General features: G+C 44.1%; 1 protein-coding gene across 1 annotated transcript in view; it reads right to left on the reverse strand.

The window, feature by feature from the left end:
- The window catches only part of RTKN2 (rhotekin 2), a 139,166-nt gene that overhangs the window by 68,883 nt on the left and 51,228 nt on the right, over window positions 1–19,055 (reverse strand). The gene's annotated exons all lie outside the window — the stretch shown is intronic.

The following is a 19,055-nucleotide window of genomic DNA, read 5'->3' on the forward strand; positions in this document are numbered from 1 at the left end:
TGATCTTTCCAAGCATTACAAATTAACCTGAAAGACAGCTACAGCATTGGGCCCACAGAGCTTCCTGATATCACCCACCTGTCTCGTACTATAACAATGCTTGAAATTTATTCCTGAGATAACCCACATGGTCAGATAACCTACCCAAAGCAGAGGTGAGGGGAGTGGAGTGAAGGATAAGGCAAAGGAAATCAGGGCAGAGGGGCTCCTGGGTAGTGTAGGTGATAAATTCTCCCTCACATGACCAGTTGCAGAATCATCATTTCATCAGGTATCTCCTTCATTAAAGATATCATCCCCCCCTATGGGGGATACAGGTTTCTATTGAGATGAAAGTCCATGGGAGAGGTGCTGTAGGAGACTGAACAAGGACATGAGGTCCCTCTGACACCTGAGAGCCTGAATAATGCTCATAAGGAAAAAGGCTCCTTCCCAATCATGTTTACATTATTTACTAGCTTATTTTTTAAGTTTATGTCTGATCATCATCATCAGAACTTGACTTCTGCAAGTGTGGATCATGTCTACACTTCATGTCCCATTAATAGAGGTGGAACACTTGAGAAGGATCTGTATATGCAGTAGACTGATACCTGCTGATAGCTGGAGGGACTTCAGGAGGTGATAACATTTGGAAAATGTCCATTTTAAAATATTTTTAAAATAAAAAATCTGAAAGTGTTCTGACAAAGTTTACCATCCATTAATGAATTTGGAGCAGTTAACACATTTTGCCCTTCGAGATGCTTTGAAGACATCTAGGTGGGTTGTATGCTCACATCAAAGTGAAATTCAGTAGGACCTGGATGTCTCATTCCCATATGCATTTGTAAAACCACACCTTACCTGTAACTAAAAACATCCCAGAGCAGTATGTGTCCTGGCTGGGCCTTAAAGGTGAGGTTTGTACTTAAAACACAATGTTCTGACCAACATGTAACCTTATAGGCCAGGAAAACAAGAGACTAATTGAAACAGAAACCTTTAATGAAAGCTGTACATAGAAAAACTACAATAATTTTGAGATGCTCCTGCCAGATGAAGAGAGAGCATGTTTTTAAAGCACTCAATGGCATCTGACCTCCCTCTACCTCAGCAGTAAAAACAGTCTCTCCCTGCCTGGAGATCTGAACTCATTTGTTTTGTTTCCAGGAGAGTTACTGGAAATGTTCAATGGGATATTTATGTTCAAAGGGATGGCCACCAATTAGAGCAGCTCTAGGTCAAACAAATTACCACTTCTATCATGCTTAATAATCCTTCCAATGCCACCAGCTCTTTCAATCTACTTGAGCAAAATCTCTCTCTTGTCCTTCTTTATTCTGCGTCATCAGATAGTTGCCTCTATTTGTTCTTACCTCAGAGTAATGCTGATTGTTTCCATACATCCTGTCTGAAGTGGTTGGAGTGGACTATTTTAGTGCTCGCTGCAGTGGGCATGGGCTTTATTTTTGTGGTTTTTTTAAAGAAAAAATAATCCCATAAGTGATTTTATCACATGAAACATACAACAAGCTCTTAAAAAAGATGCTGTTGTAACACGAACAAAATGTCCTTTCCCATCTTGTTGCTAATGCCACCCTCTATCTAGCCACGCTTTTTTTATTCCAGTCTCTTGAATTTTCATTTGTACATCTCTCCAAGGAGAGAGAGAAACAAGCAACATAGGTTAAATGCAGTTGTTGGCTTGACAAGCCTTTTCCCCCTCGCTGTCTGTCCTTGCATAGCACACTGCAGGCAGGTAAAAGTTAGCTCAAATTTTTCCAAAATTGTGAAAAAAGTAGATACAACAGATTTTGGGTCCATTATAGTATTATGAAAGAGCCTCTTCTGAGCAGAGAGAGAAAGAGAAGGAGATATCCTCTGCTTGCTTGAGAAGTCACTTTCAAAGCTAAATGTGACGGGTCAGATGAATTTATCGTGCTAGAGAGAGACAAGAGAAAACCAGTGTTTTGCATAAAGCAGCAGTGAAAGGATGGGGGACATGTTACTATCTGCTGCTTCTTAAAGGGTTTGACCTAAAACACATCAGAAAATACATGGGCTGACACATTCACTCCTTAAATCTCACTTTAGCCACGTGTTTTACTAATTTCAAAGTAATAGAAATTATGACCAGAGCTTCCAAGAAATGCCCCATACTCTGCCCATATTGTTAGTTCAAACTGCGGTTTACTGACTTAAAATGGGTAACTGTGCTAAGAGGGACTTGTCAGCAGGGTGAGAGGTAGGATTTCTGTGCATGGTGAGTACTTGCTCTCTCTTGTCTCTGATTGGTGGCCGGGGGCTGGCAGCCCTGCCTGGACAATACCCTGGGCTGCCTGTCAGCCAGGTGCCATAGCAATGCTTTTCCTTACACTGCTACCCAAGCTCCCTCCCTCTTCTACCAAGTCAGTACTTTCAACAGCCTCTCTCATGCAGCAAGCACCTTCCCTGGGCCTCAGTCTTCTAGTAGGTCACTGCATCACACCAGAAACACTTAAAAAACACTTTCTTTGGGCCATGGGGGCAACTGCTGCAGTAAGATGGCAGATGATCCAGCTGTGTGCTGCATGGCTGCTTCACTTGTCCCTCACTGGACTGGCAGAGCATCGTTTATTACACCATACACAGTACTGGCATTTTCCCACACCATGGCAAAGTGTAACCTGTCTACTCCAGCCCTGACTATACCTACACATACTTTTACACCAGTCCAGGGAAGCAGAAGGCCAAGCAACAATCTTGTGTTTAGATTAAACGCATATTGAGGCTGTTCAGAGGAAAGGCACTGCATGCTGTGTGTGGCAGAAGAGATCCTGACCTTAGGGCAACACAGGTGGTCAGCTCCAACAGCCTGAATGGTAACTCAAAACCTCGTGCACAGGCTGGATTGCTGCGATAAAAAATGCCCTGTTTTTTGCAATATGCAGAGTTGGTGCTCTCTGCTGCAGCCACCTCTCTGGACCAGACGGCTTCTTGGGCTGTTCCTCCTGGCACACCATTCCACTTATTCCCCAAGCTTTACATCGCATGGGTGGCAAGCCTGCCTGTTGTCTTTCATGCTTCTCATGCTTGTTTGCAAATGGATGGTGCACTAAGGAAAGGTCAAAGGTGTGTGTTTCTAAGAAGACATCTGCAGCCCATCGCCCCTCAGCTGGAGAATGAGGGCAACCGTGGCCAAGCATCCTACGCTTCAGATATATTTTCACAAGGATATCACACATATGGTAATTGCCCTTTGCTGAAGTACAGCTCAGGCAGGTGTCACAGAACTCTGCTCCTGAAGGGATTTCTAATCTCCCACCAGCCAGCATTGTTGGGGATTTTTGTCGTAGAGGAGAGGCAGAATGTTGGTCATCTGAACAACACACATACATGTAAACTATAGCTCAGGTGTGTGTATGAGGAAAGAATATGACTGAAAGAAGGTTGATCTTGTTCTGATTTTACTTTTCATTAAGATTGTATTAAACTCAAATCCTAACTTTTCAGAAGAAAACTACCATGCTAGTCTGTGAATTGTATATACAACTTCCACTCAAAATCACTTCTGATGCAATTTTTCAGAAAGTTTTCTCTCTTGCATTAAACAATAGGTTCAGGAGATATTTTTCAAATGTTTTCTTACAGGGAAGAAAAAACAGCCAGGAAAACTGAAATGTTTTATCATGAACCAGCATCACCTCAAACCCATGAGGCTTAGGCTGAGAAACTCACCCATCAGTGAGCCATTAATTGTTCTTGTGTCAGACTGCTTGCTTGGCCTACCAACTGTCCTGAGGTTCAGAGTATAGAAGTGACCTCCTAAAAATGATAGGGTTTCATTATCCCACCCTCTGAAGCTTTGTGCAAGCACCTGTTTAAGAAGAGAATGTGAAAGTCACTGGTTTTGTATGCCACCAAGGTATGTTGTGGTGTTTGTGCTAAGCAATGCCAGGACCACCCACAGACAGGCCCTTTGCAGGGATTAGCCTGAGGTACCAAGGGATAGATCAGGCATCACCCAAAACCCGGTGATGGTAGCCAAAGCAATGTGGATTTATAGGAACCAAACCCATTTCTGCATCAAGAGGCATGACTCTCCAGCTGCTTGGCCCATCTCTGGCTGCCAGCATGGCTTTGATCTTCTTGAGCCTGCTTAGGCTCCACCCCTAACCCTAATATTTGGGGTAAAGGGACACGTGGGGATGTGTTGAAAAACTCTATTGCCCACAGCAGGAGTTTTGAAAGCAGAATTTAGAGGCATTGAGGAACCATCTCAAAGGGCAGTTTGTGAGCACATGCAAGCTCATCCTGCTCTTCCCTGGTCCCCCAGAGGCAGAGGAGGTATTTCTGCCATACTGGAAGCCATCCAGTTTGGAGATAGGGAAGAGGGAGCCCACTCTGCCAGCAAACACTCTGCCAACCTACTCTTAAGGACATCAAACATTTTACCTATTTGCAAATCATAACATTAAAAGCATAATCACAACTATTATGAAGGAGCCATGACTCCTTTGTTGGTTAATGTAATTGCCACAGCGAGTGCAGTGAACTGTCAAGAAGTTTTACTGCAGAGTCTTTAACCGAAGAAAATGTTGTTACAGATTGTTGACAGATTTCACCTGCAGACTCCCCTCTCAGAGGGGCAGCTGAGCGCAACAGGCAGAAGGCAAAAACCTGGGCCGAAGTGAACCAGAAGGTTTTATTTTAGGAACAAGGGCTTCTATTCCTTTTGTTGTAAGCAGATGAAAACCTACATCACAGATCCCCATCTCCTTGGATTTCAGGACTGGCATTATATAACATGGGAGTCTGGGTGTTGGAAAAGGTCTGTTTACCTCCTGGGCAAAAACTAAAACTCTTCCATTTCATCTGCATACACAGTTGGGGCCTCTAAGAGGCAACACGTGTGAGTCAGTTCAGATGAAGCAGAAGTGGTTCCCCACAAGGAAGGAAATTTCACTTTGTCGTAACAGCTGGTGTGAGTCCAGGATCAATTCTGCAAACGTGAACCCTGTCCGGAAATACAGCTTTTAGGGGAAAAGACCTTGAAAGAGACACAAGTTGGCAGATTAATCCAGCCCGACCCTTTTTGCCACTAGGTGGGGATGGCTGATAATGAATTGGTGCATGTTCTCAGTTCCAGACCCGCCGCACCTGAGCGGTTCACACTCTTCTCCTCACCGTTCAGGTCCCACTTCAGGGCTTGTGTATGCCACTTCAATGTGCCCTGCTGTGGCCAGAGACAGCCAACTCTACCTGACCTCAGCTAGAGTTATACGTTCACCAAACACAGGAAAGTATAATTTAATTGATGAGAGATGATGATGAATGGAGACGAACAAATGATGTGCTACAGCTGGTCACTTAAGGTACTATCGGTAGCAGAACCAATCCCAAAATCACACAAACTGAACATAAATTAAGATTTCTCTTTTCTGACAGAGCCAAACCTGCACAACATCCACCACAGTCCACTGGCAAAAGGCAGTTTCCTGGAACAGCAGCCAAAGACCAAGACACAGAGCAGGCTGGCGAAGTGCAGGGAATCCAGCGCAGGAAGAGGAACACGATGCTGATAGCAGAGGCCGAGCACACCCCTCTCCACCCGTGTCACCTCAGCAGCGTCAGGCAGCCCCTGCCTGGCCACAAACCCCCTGGGCCATGGGCATCCATGCAGCTGCTGCAGTGCAGGGCCAAGCCCCTTCCCCTTCCCATCCCCTTCTGTCAGCTTAGCAGCTACTGCCTTTCCTATTAAGCACACGATATTCCCCTTCTTCCTAACCCTAATTAAGCAGTTTTATTCTTATTATAGAAATGAAGTCTACTTGGAACAAAACAGCAATTTTCTGTTGTAAAAGGATTATTTTCTGAAAGGCGTAAGAGGACTAATGGACTCGGGAACAACTAATGACTACATGCGAAATGTCCCTTTGCTTTTAGTGTGTCCCCATCTGCTTCTCGGTGCCCTGTCACAGCCTGTGCCTATGGGGTCTACTGAAGACCATCCCAGCCAGCAAAGGTACCTCTAAAACAGGGGGGCTGCAGGGGACCCATCCTCTCCACAGGGAGAGGCCTTCACCCTGCAGCCAGCCCTGGAGCAAAGGGCTTTGCTACCAGGGCAGAAAGGCATGGGCAAAGGAAGGGAGAGAGGATGGACCATGGGTAGGAGAGGCAAGGGAGACACTCCTTGCAGTCCTGTGCCTGGCAGGATCCTGCTCAAGTCCCAGTCCAATTGTAAGGGTGTGCAAGGTGACCAAAGCTATAACAAACTCTCACCTAAGTGAGGTATTAATGATTAATTCAATGTATCCATTACACACATCATTATTACACTGATCAGTTTAATATGTGTACAAGCCTGATGATCAACAGTTTCCTGCCCCAAGAAAGCTTCAGGGGGCTTTACAGTTGCAAATATACATTAAAAACACTGGGGTTTTTTTCTAAACAACATGATATACTCTGAAAAGGTTTTGATCCACCTGGCATAGCTCCCTCCTTCACTCCAGAAATTACTCCACTCTTTTCCAGTGTTTCAAGGGCTGCCTTTTTCTGCTTGGACCACCAGTGCCCAAGGAGGGGGGTCAGGTCTGCCTGGCTGAAGTGACCAGTCACCCACAAGCAGCCCCAGAGAGTGACATGCTGGTACAAATGCAGTATTTGCCACTCACAGAGAAATATACAGGCAGAGATTTGTTTTTATGAAACATTAGTAATTGTAGATAACAAATCAGAACAAATCCTATATTCACACAAATTACCAGCTGGGAATAGCTGACCCATTTTATATATAATCTTGGCACAAAATCTTGACTATGAAATTTGAGGCAGATTGGTTTCACTTTGGTCAACTTGGAAAGAAATAAATTTAAAACATGTTAGTAAGGGGCTCAGAACGAGGGGTTCCTTCCACTTTAACTCAGGCTGTCTTGTTCTTCTTACAGTAATGAAGGGACTAAAATCTTCTGCAAGGGTCCTGTTTAGGGTATCTGCAGTTCAGCTTCCCATGGAAGTAAATACAGGCGACTAACACAGTTTGAACCTGTCCTTTGAGTGCTGTAGTATGAGTGTGATGAGTGCTACTCTCCTGGCTACCCTGCTATAAAACCAATACGGGAGAGCTCCACCAAGAGCCCTTTTCCAGCCACACATATCACACCGTGCAGGTATGTACGGGGCAGTGCACAGTTTCTGAAGACTGCACTCAGGAGAGAGGTAACAACTCCATTCCAGGATACAGCAAAAATCCCAAAGCATTTCTAATTTGAATTGACCTACTCAACCTCTGGGACCATCAGTCCCTGCAGTTTAATAAGCATTTGTGACTGTTGTGTGGTTGTAGGGGCTGTCCTACATTTTCAGGGAGTCACAGCAAACCTGGCTATTGCTGGCTTCTCCTTTAGAATTTGAAAGTGGAGCTGTAAGTTATTGGCTGGGCTGTACCTCCTGTTTAAATATATGAGATTTTTTAAATGAAAGTGCAAGCTAATGAGAAAATTACGTCCTGTTCTAGGGATGTCATAGATGAATCAGAACAGCAGATCTACATCACAAGTTGGCCAAAAATTCAGCTGAGCCTCTGAACACAGTCTAAAACAATACAAGCTTTTACTAGCAAATTAGACTCAGTCTTCTGGAGACCAAATGGACACCAAACTCTAGTCTATCTTCCAATCCTTTTCTAGAAGGATACTAAGTCCTACCACTGTGTCCTCCTCTCTCATCTCCAGCTTCAAAGAAACATATCGTGGAGCTACAACTATCAGCAAACTTCACCTTTACCTTTGTGCAAAGGATTCAATTCAATGCAAACTTTAATCAGCACCTGTATGCAGAAAAAATTCTATTTTAAGTAACACGCAAAAAGAGGATTGAGAGCAAAACCATTGATTCACTGTAACAGAACAGCATGCCTATTTACAAGTGTATAATTTCTAGCTGGTAATGATTTGAGGTGAGGGAATACAAGTAGACAACTCCCAGGTTACCAGAAGGGAGGGCTACACACAAGAGACAGGTCGAATATTCAGAGTACCCACTGACATTAACAATGTAAACCTGTCACTAACTGCAGCTTGTAATGAACAGTGGCAATGGGGTTCTTGGGAACTGGATGGACTCACATAGCTTGTTATTTTAAATAAATACTGTAATTGATATGAAATCCCAGCAACTAAAATATGAAAAACAGTATGAACTACCAGGGGTTTTTTTTGGGATGAAAAGAATTATCCATCGCTATCCAGAGGCTAGTTTGGCTTTCATACACTTGTATATAAACCATGAGTCACTTCACACCATCTTGCCTCTGACTCTTTGCAAAGCATAGAGGTTTTGTTAGTGGTGTTTAACCTAACTGCAGGTATTCCGAGTTTAGTTTGTGTGGGATGAAAAGAAATACTAGCCTTTTGCTTAGAAGGAGAGAAAATGTAGATTTATATGGATACAATGAGAGCAAGGCAAGGAAGAGTACATAAGCAACTGCATTATTAAATTCTTAATATCAAATACTAGAGGAGAGAACTATGGGTATTTATCTTCTTATGACAACAGAACCAGCCCCAGTCCTGCAAGAGAAGATGGCTGACTTGACCTGCAATCCCCCCAAGAAGGCTCTGCACCCTGGTGCACAGCCAAGTGAATAACCTAAATCTGTAGGCTGCATACAGATCTGTAGTACTTCAAAATGTACACAGTCTCCTGCCTTGCAGCAGTGTCCCTACTGCTGCCCTGAGTTTGTACCTGATGCCCCGAGGGAGAGGCAGGGAGCATCAGAAAGCCCGGCCTCCTGCTACTCACCCATTCTGACACTTCCCTGTTTCACTTTCCCCACTTAAAAAACGAGAATAACAATTAGTCCACTGAACACTTCCAGCCCTTTTGATGGAGGCTGCTACGATTACAACATTACTATTGTGGGGTATTAGATAAGCTTCACTGCTCTGCAGCAGTGTCTAGGTGACTAATTTGTCCATTTTACAGACAAACTGGGATACTGAGATGCTAACACAGTAAGTTGGCATAAGAAGGGAAAAGACACATAATTCATTTTCAGTTTCCTCCCCTTTAGCAGCTACCAAATACTTAGAGGAGTACAGAGGGCCCCAGCTTAGCAGCTGCCTTAAATTGTAAGTGCACTCACTCATTTTAAAAAAAATTGTAATACTTCTCAGTCAAATACCATATGCATTTTTAACTTCTAAAACTGACATCAACTCCAGTGCTTTGCAGCAAACTGCCAAGAGCTGGCAGTGAGCTGGCTGCTGCCTCTACCAAAGAAGATTAATGCCAAATAATATTGACTGGAGGTAAAAGATTTAATTCTACTTCTAGCTACACTGGTATAAAACTGGAGTAATGCTGTCTACAAAAGATTAATACAATGGTGTACAAATATTGCAGTCAGAAAGCATCAAGTTCAGAGGAATTGTTGGTGTATTTTTTGCAAGGACAAATATGTTTGGAAACTAATGGAATTGTTAAACTAGCTATAAAGATTTCCAATGGCAAAGTAACATTACTTCCTATAATTTTAGCTGCTGCAAATAAATGCAAATATAACACATTTAAATTTGTTTAGTAATTACTCAAAAAGGTTATTTGCAGTCTGTAAAGTAATAAGCCTCTAAGTTTTATCAGTAGCATGTGATTTGACTAGCTGCAAAACAAGTAAAATATATTGCAAGGTGAAATTCCTTTTTTACCCCCTCTAACAAAAGCTCTCCTAACCCCTTAAGCTAGAATAGTTGCAACAGGAAAAGGCCTTTAAAGGGATTACTTGAGTTTTGTTGTTTCTTCTTGATTGTTTTTACAGAAGAGATTTCCCAGTCTGCTATGTACCATTTCTTGTTAGGCAAATGCACAAAAGGACATTCACAATTAGTGGAGTAATTGTAAATGTTACAAAAAAAAAAAAAGCTCACAATAGCTGTAAGCACTGCACAGAGTCGTCTTGGGCCCCTGCTTGCTGTCCATCAGCAGAGGCCTTCTTTAGATGCATTCAGAAGTCATCAAAGGTGCAAGGAGCCCAACTGTCCTACAGCTTCACCCTACTGAAACCCAGCCACTCAAACCCACCTAGAGGGTGAGGAGGACAGGCAGTACATGTGCAGGCATGGGGCTTTCAGGTGTCTGTGCAGGTCACCCCAGCTCTCCTCGCATGTTCAGACCACAGAGAATGGTCTAACCCCACATACGCACCTCTGTTAGAGAGAGGAGCTGTGCCAGGAGGAGGGATGAGGCTGGGACAACCAGCTCCCAGGCAGCAGCTGATGGGGTCAGTATCTCCAGTCATTTGGACCACCCACTCCTTCAGCATCTTTCTGGGGCTTTTTAAAGAGAACACTGCTTTCTGAATTTACTGAGATTTAATTGCCTATCCTTGAACTGACCCCAAGTGAGAACTTGTCTGCAACATGCCCTGGCCAGCTGGGGAAAGCCACACCCTTGCCCAAGCACTTCTGTGACCTTCATCCTTCCCTAGAACAGGACAAGGCACCCATAGGGATGCCGAGTGTCTGTGTGAGACTGGAACTGTATGTCTGGGCACCAGGTTACAAATTCAGGCTGCTTGCCACATGCAGCTGGAGAGGAGCTGCCATACAGGCTGAGATGGCAGAGAAAGGGACTGCAGCTTTGCCCTCACCATGCTTTCTGCTGAGGAGGCAGCTATCCTATGGTAGCCCGGTTTTTGAGACTACCCAGAACCAGCTGAGTGTCAGTTGGACATGAAGAGACAGACTGACTTGTCTGTAGACTAGTCAATTACTTGGTGGTACTTCAAAGTGGCCCTTTTCTACTGGTAAGCTAAACTTAAATACTTTTTTCAGCTCCTCTTCCCCAACCAGCAATGAGCTCAAGGATATGACAAAACATGCAGCAGGACTGGGCAGAGTACCCTGCACAGGGATCTCATCCAAAGCCAACAGCACAACCTCACAGACCTGCTGTGAATGTGCTGACCCCGGCACCCCATGCAACTATGAGGAGGACAGAGTGTGTGATGTGAAACCTTGTCTTCCCCACTCCAAATACTCTCAGTATCAGGAAATTAACAAAAATGAATACAATAAAGGAATACCCAAAGGACTACAAATATCCCCTTTGTTGTATCTGATTTGGACCTGGAGTGTTTCCCAGCCTCAGTCTAGCCACTCGATAATCTGAAGTGGGGAATGCTACATAAATTACTCATTATTCCCACCAGATGAGCTGTCAAAGGCTGCGGAAACTAGTTCACGTTCACTTCACCTCTCTCTGCTTGCTCCTTGCAGTTACTTACTTTCCACTCTATTATGGTCTGTTGTTAAATACTTCTGTCTCAAGATGAAAAAAGAAAAAGAGAGAAAGAGAGAAAGAGAGAAAGAGAGAAAGAGAGAAAGAGAGAAAGAGAGAAAGAGAGAAAGAGAGAAAGAGAGAAAGAGAGAAAGAGAGAAAGAGAGAAAGAGAGCGAGAGAGCGAAAGAGAGCGAAAGAGAGCGAAAGAGAGCGAAAGAGAGCGAAAGAGAGCGAAAGAGAGGGGGAGAGGGGGAGAGGGGGAGAGGGGGAGAGGGGGAGAGGGGGAGAGGGGGAGAGGGGGGAGAGAGGGAGAGAGGGGGAGAGGGAGAGAGGGAGAGAGGGAGAGAGGGAGAGAGGGAGAGAGGGAGAGAGGGAGAGAGGGAGAGAGGGAGAGAGGGAGAGAGGGAGGGAGGGAGGGAGGGAGGGGGAGAGAGAGAGAGAGAGAGAGAGAGAGAGAGAGAGAGAAAGAGAGAAAGAGAAAGAGAGAAAGAGAGAAAGAGAGAAAGAGAGAAAGAGAGAGAGAGAGAGAAAGAAAGAAAGAAAGAAAGAAAGAAAGAAAGAAAGAAAGAAAGAAAGAAAGAAAGAAAGAAAGAAAGAAAGAAAGAAAGAAAGAAAGAAAGAAAGAAAGAAAGAAAGAAAGAAAGAAAGAAAGAAAGAAAGAAAGAAAGAAAGAAAGAAAGAAAGAAAGAAAGAAAGAAAGAAAGAAAATAAATAAATAAATAAATAAATAAATAAATAAATCCTCCACCAGTATCCTGGAATTTTACTTTTGAACAAAAGTCCAGAAGGTCACAATAAAAGCCAAAGAAATCGTTCTTTCTCCATGAGCTCATAATTACACCCCACAGCCACCAAACTGCCTTCACAGACTCACTGCCTGCCTGGGGTTACCACCGGTACAGGTACAGGTATCCAGCCCAAGGACTGCAGGAAAACCTAGATTAAGAAGAGTCAGGGCAGCTCTGAGGCAGAACTTGTGCATTTCTTAAATTGCAGCTACTTGTATTTATTTTCAAAGAAAATCACAAATGCCAGAGTATTTCATAAATATCAATTGTTACTGCTTCACTGCAGCTCTGGTATCTGCTCAGCACAATGAGGAGCTCCAGCGTCCAGGCCAATCAGCCCCGAACTTTGCACCACAACTAAAGTAAAACCTCACTTTTATTTTTGTAAATTAATCATTAATCTTTGATGTTTGTGATTAGTCACTAGAACCTATATTTCTGTCTGAACTTCATCCTTAAGATTTCCTGTTTGTTGTTGCTTCCATGTTGCAGACAGCACAAGTGGCAGAGTGCTATAGCTCTTGGAAAGGATGTTTTTACATATGGCTCTGCCCCAAACACCTGGAAGTACTTGTAGCCCTGGAAAGGCAAGCCCAAATACTGGGTGGCCCTGGAAAGCCAAATGTCATTTCAAGTTTGCAAATGCTTCCTGTCATCACTTTTGGGCCAGACCAAAGCTCCAGAGTGAGCTGACCCTAGGGGTAGGAGAGACAAAGTTTGAACCCAGGATGAAATCTGGCACTTCTCTCATTATCGTGTTGTTTCCAGCATGCCATTGGCTGGCACACCTCTACACGAGCAGCCGCTGGTTCTCTGTGCTGCACAACATCAGGCAACACCTTCAATTTTTCTGCAATTGCAACACAGTGCAATTCTTGTCAAATGCCGTATGTCCCAGGCCCTTTAGTAAAGGGTGTTCGGCACAGTCAGGCACCTCGGCAGCACCCTCCATCTGGGAGGCAACCAGGACCCCAGGACAGAAGAAGTTTGAAAGCTGGGGGATCATCCCAGTACTACGTCCCTAAGGGCAGTGGTAGCAATGAGGACATCTGACCCAGGAGGGAGCCCTACATGTCCATCTCACCAGCACAACAGTCAGAAACCAACACTGAGTGATGGCTGGACCTGCACTGCTCTCTTTTTCTCAGTAGAGAAGCTGCAGCCAAATGTGAACACCATCTTGCCAGCCGGCTGGATGCATGACAGCTCCAGACTATGCAGGATAGAAGGAAAATGGGGTTGGGAAGGCCCCACAGAGGTCATTTACTCCAGTTCCTCATTCCCAAGACAGGATCAATTTTCTTCTCATCATTCTTGGCAGACTAAGAAAGAGAGAAGAATAAAGAAACCAAACCTCAAGGAACTGGGGCAGGCTAAGTATAACTACGAAAGTCTGACCAGGAACAAGGCTGAATGTGCTTATTCTAGAAAACCATGCCACAAAAACAGTGTGAGGAACTTTAATTCTTTTTTAAAATAAACAAATCTGGAAGCATTAAAATCCCGGATATGGGTTGAGAACTATTTAATAATCTTTACTCACCTACATAGTCAACTGATAAGGAAACGCATCGTATCACATCCTAATAAGCAGTATGCAAATATTTTTATAATCTAGTGCTAATGACACCAAATATTATTAATGTAATTTGGCACACTATTGTAAAAATAATATTTAACAATGTAATAACTGAAGTTGTAGCAAATGATGTATTTAGCTAATTGTATGCAATTAAATTAGAATTAAAAAGGGGATGTTTCATAATCTTCCTTGCTTTTCACTAAAAATCTAAGCAGGAAATTCAATAAATGAAAGCTGCTAGAAAATCATGGGAAGCATCAAGCGCTAGAAGATTAATATAGTGCAAAGCATCATATGTTGTTCATCTAACTTTATTAAAAAACACACCAAGTTTCAATCTTCGGACATTTTATAGTGAGCTAAACTTTAGGGGTTTTTTTCCCCAATTCCTCACCCTATCCATTATATCACCCAGGCTTAAATCTGTTGCATCATTATATCTGGCAATATGGGGAAAAAAAAAAAATCACATGTATGTGATGAAATGTCTGTGTTTAGACTGTGAAGGCACTGCAGATCCAGTACTGTACTTCATCTTGAACAATTTCTCCCTATAGCATGCACATGTGCTCCTTGCACTTCTGCCAATAGCTGGTAATACACATGGGCAAAAATACAAGTGTTAAAAAGTGCAGCACAGTTTCTGTTAGGAGTTTGTTCTTTGCTGCACCACTGGTGGTGAACGGCTTGTGTGACTACGAAATGCCTGGATGTGCTCATGCTTTTGGAGAGAAGGACTGGGAGCTCATCCTGTAACTGACCCTTTTTGCAGACAGTTATTTCAAGGATTTCTCTGCAGGCATTGCACCAGCTTTGTACATGCAACTGTTCTTGCAGTACTTGTAACTCAATAATGAAGAACTGTGCCACAAAGAATACAAATGAACAACTTATCTGCACATTAAAACCAGATAAAACCGGTTGCTTATGCAGCACCATGTTTTCATTTTCTCTGTTGTTTTGGGAAACGCATCCACCCCTCTGAATGCAGGGACCTTCAACTGACCCTACTTAGAGAGGTGGAGCTTTGCATTCACCCTCTTGCTCTCTCTCACATACACAAGGGCAGCCCTGCTCCAGCTCCTGCTGCGGTCACAAGTGGTATCAGTGCTGACTACAAAGGAAGCTGGATCAACCCTACACACCACGCATTTCAGATTGCATAGTTTCAGCATAAAGCTTTGGCAACACATCAGGACTTTTTTCCTGATGACTCCAGCTGCTGTTTCTACTGTTTCGTGTAGGCATCCAGCTCAGCAGAAAGCTTTGGTAACGCATTTGGACTTTTGTAAGGACATGGCTCTTTTCATCTGCAAAGACTGACAGCCTTCTGTTACTCCTGTCTGATATTCTGAAAATGACAAGTTTGCTTCTATTTGGTAAACCCACCGCCTGCATTCAGAGATTGCCCCTGGGACCTAAGGAGCAGTGGCAATTAATGGCAAATGCGCTGCTTGTCTGCTCATTAAATCTTATTTCCAGCTCAAACTCACCAAAAACTTTTTCCATGTCTGTGCTTGCTACCTGCCAGAGGGACGGGGCGCTATGTGGAGGTGGGAGGGACAGGCATTGCACAGCAGGAACCTGCAGAGGAGTCATCTCACTATCCCTGCCTCCAGCTATGTCCACTGAGCCAGGGGGCTCTGCATGTGGGACCCCACGGTGCCAGAAAACAGCTAAAGCATGGGAACCATCTTCCTGTCAGGCTTTGCCCCATTGAAGAGAAACCTTGAGGATCCCTCATGTTAACTCATTGTCTGTAAAACCTCTACTCAGGCACAGAGGATCTGAATCTGCTCTTAGATGCTTGTAGCCAGACTCAGTGCTCATTTCTAGTCTAGCAGGCATATCAGAGAGCAAAAGTTTGATTTCCTACTTAAAGAGAGAAACTTTGCTTTCATATGCTGTTATTTACTGGAACCTGCTGGAGACTGAGGGAAGGTCTGTCTCAGTCACCTGGCTTGGGGTCCCAGCTCTCAGGACCTCCTGCCATCCCCTGCCTCACCAGCACATTCTTCAACATCTTTTCACCCAATGGTGGCAACTCAGTGAAGCACTGCCACAATTTAAATAGTTATTTGCATTTCATTAACAATGACAACATTTATTTTAATACAGTTAAATCAGAGCAGCATTTAATTTAATTTTAACAAGATAGTTATTAAGCTAACCAAATATCAATTGATTGCTGAAGAAACCACATTGTGAAACAAATAAGTTAAGAAATAAATCTTGTTGCCAGGCCATTAATGTAAAACCACATAAATAATAAACGTCTAATTAGGTTCTCTCTAATGAAGAGCTCCAACTGTTCATTGACATTCTCTGGCAGGGCTGGTGCCTTCTGTTATTGGCTGTTAGGGGAGAGGGGCCTGATCCCAGTGCTCAGAAGGCTGTACAGACTGACCCAAGTTGGGCAGGTGGGTTTAAAAAGGAGCTCAGCCTCCCCATGTGCTGTCCAGTCGGGACAGCCTTGCTCCCAAAGGTGCCCCTGGATGCCCAGAGGGGTGTGGAACAAGGCTGTCCTGACAGGCCACTGGGTGCCCAGAGACCCGAAGCACCTTGCTTAGACATGGGTGGGTTGCCAAAAGGGATACACCATGAGGGGTCTGCTCCTCCCACCACCATGGGCTGGAAAGGTGAGGGGGTCATTCCCACCACCAAGTGCCACTTCTTAACCCTTTCTTTCTCAGCACAAGCAGGTCACCATGCTTTCCTGCAAATTAGTGTGGAGAACCAAAACCATTCAGTTGCAGCAGACAGAAACATTTCCAGTATGGCTAAGAACTGGTAATTTTCATCCATTTATATGTGTGGATATCATTTTCAAGGGGTTTGTTTGTTTGCTTCTTTAAACACAGATCTCTTAGGGGGTGTTATTTTCATAGCTTTTCTGACCATCTGCTCTGTCCAGCTGCACAAAACAGACCAAAAAATCTCACCCAGGCAACTCTGAATCAAGACTGCGAGTTCTGCTTAAGGGTATTATATTACATGCAGCCTCGATTTAAAGGCTTCAAGTGATAGAAAACCTACTGAATCCAACACAAGTTGCTCTGATGGTTAACCATGCCCACTGTGAAAAATGTGTGCTGCCTTCTGAGCCTGAAATTGTCTAGCTTTAATATTTATTCACTGACTTTTCTTGTGCCTTTTTCTGCCAGATTAAAAAAAATCACCAACAATCAGAAATAAATTATTTGGTCCTAAAACTGCCCCAGGATTAAGGTGTAAACAAATTGAGAGCAAACCAAAGAGGTTTATCTGGTTAGAGACAACAGCCACAGGTGACCCTTTCTTTGCCAGCCCCAGCAGACCCTCAGCCTCTGCCTCCCAGGGGCTGAAGCAGAGCTGGCCATGGGACAGGGCAAGGGCTCTTCTCTCTGCCAGCATGTTTTTGGAGGGACACCATGGCAATTTCAAAGAAACAGAGTCAGAAGGCCAGCTTACTGGAATGCAAATGAGCCTCCCAGTAGAAAGGTCTCTGTTTTGTTTGTTTGTTGGCTTGGTTTGTTTTTGGGTTTTTGTGTTTGTTTTTTTACTAAGTGTAATCCACACCTTGTATACCACTCACCCTTAAAAAAAATAGTAACTGAAAAGAAGCCTATGCATAGCCCATGCCCTCAGATAACCCCCACAAAAATGCACTTCCTACAGAATTTCCTATACAGGCACATAACCCTTCTTGAAACTGGATCACTAGAGGCAAGGGAGTTGTTTTCTGTTCTCTTTTGGTTTACAGATAGCCAATAGGTTCTGCATATTAACATTTGGTAAGTGCCCAGTGAGAAGCTGCTGTCTCTGCCAGAGCAGTGGAAGCCCCCAGAGAGCTCCTCTGCCTGAATCATGTCAGGGAGGTGGCACCAAAAGGCTGTCACCTCCCATGGACAGGCACTGGCAGCAAGGGATGAAGGGCTGGAAGGGACATGGGGAAGCTTGGACTCAGGCAAGCATGTCCCCTTGCCCCCTGGGATCCCTGGGGGAGCTTTTTCCAGGTCAACTGCAATACAAAGTAAACCTCAATGGATTAGTCATGCTCGTTAGATAACCTGGACGTGCACCATTACATTCTTACAGTAAACACGTCTGTAGTTCACATCAAGATATAAGGATTCATACAGCTGAAAGCACCTTTCTACTAAGGACAGAGAACCTGTCCAGGGGATCAAACGCTGATAGAGGCTAATTTTGCTGTACCATGTGGAGGCAATGAAGCCACCACAGCTATGAGAGTAGTGTCCCATCTCTGCATGACCCTGCCACGTGGTATCCAGCACCAAAGCTGCCTCTCTCCACCCTGCTTACTCGCACACAGGGAGCAGGCCCCAAACAGAGGCTGAAACAACCCAGCACATGCACCCCTAATCACAATAAAAGCAGTGACCTGGATTTGTTGGTGTTACATTACACAGATCAGAAGCTGTGATTTCTAAGAGGGAAGCAGCTGGTTTGGAATATGATCTATTTTTCCAGGATGTGATAAATACTTTTCAGCTAATTATTTTGTGCCAAACCATAAGGAAATCATCTCCAAAGAGGAGAGCTTGTAAAACACTCAGGAATTTATACCAAATTTAAGCTTGACAGTGAGCATAGGGCAGGATGGGTGGTGGACACAAGGGATCCAGCCTGTCTCAGATGAATCCCTGCACCAGGACTACAGCTTCAGTGGTAGCCAATGTGGGGTAAACCACACTTTTTTCTTGCATCTTTCCATCACTGCTTTTCAAAACAAAGCAACTTAAACACATATGGTAAGAGAACTAAGCAATTAAATAGAAAACATAACAGACCTTGTGTAGTATAAATGAAATAGCTGTTGAAGACCAGCTGAAATAGCCAGGGGATGCACATACGCCTAAAGGCTACTGCAGGCTGGGGAGAAAAGACTGTCAGCCACAGAGCCAAAGAACACACATCAATCCCTTCACAACCAGAAGATGCTCCTCCATGGATACCCCTCACTCCTAGAATAACCAGCATGCAACAGGTTAAAACAATTATGCTGACAGGGGAGAGAGCCTGGAGTTCAAACACTGTTAGCACATCCATCACTCACAAAAGAGTAAATTATTAACTTCTAATTAGGTGCCACTCCCATCCCACCACTCAGTGTTACTGGGCTTTGAAAGGAGGGAGCCACCACGTGCAGAAGTTTAACAATGCAATCTCCTTGCCACATGACTAACCGGGACCGTACCAACACCACCCAGCCACCGGCTCTTTTGGTCATGGCAGATGAAAACTCACTTCCCCTGTTTACAGTCCTGCGATAAACCACCAACTGAAACATTTTTTTCCTGTAAGTGACAGCGTTTTGAGAAAACACCCACAAATGCCCCCCCAATACAGAAGGCATCCACGAGGACTCACTCTGTCCCTTGCACTGGCAGTTAGATGGTGATTGCCACAAAGAGCCACCACCAGCACACAAGAGTCATT

This window comes from Apus apus, chromosome 4 (genome assembly GCF_020740795.1).
Source record: "Apus apus isolate bApuApu2 chromosome 4, bApuApu2.pri.cur, whole genome shotgun sequence".
Classification (NCBI taxonomy): Eukaryota; Metazoa; Chordata; class Aves; order Apodiformes; family Apodidae; genus Apus; species Apus apus.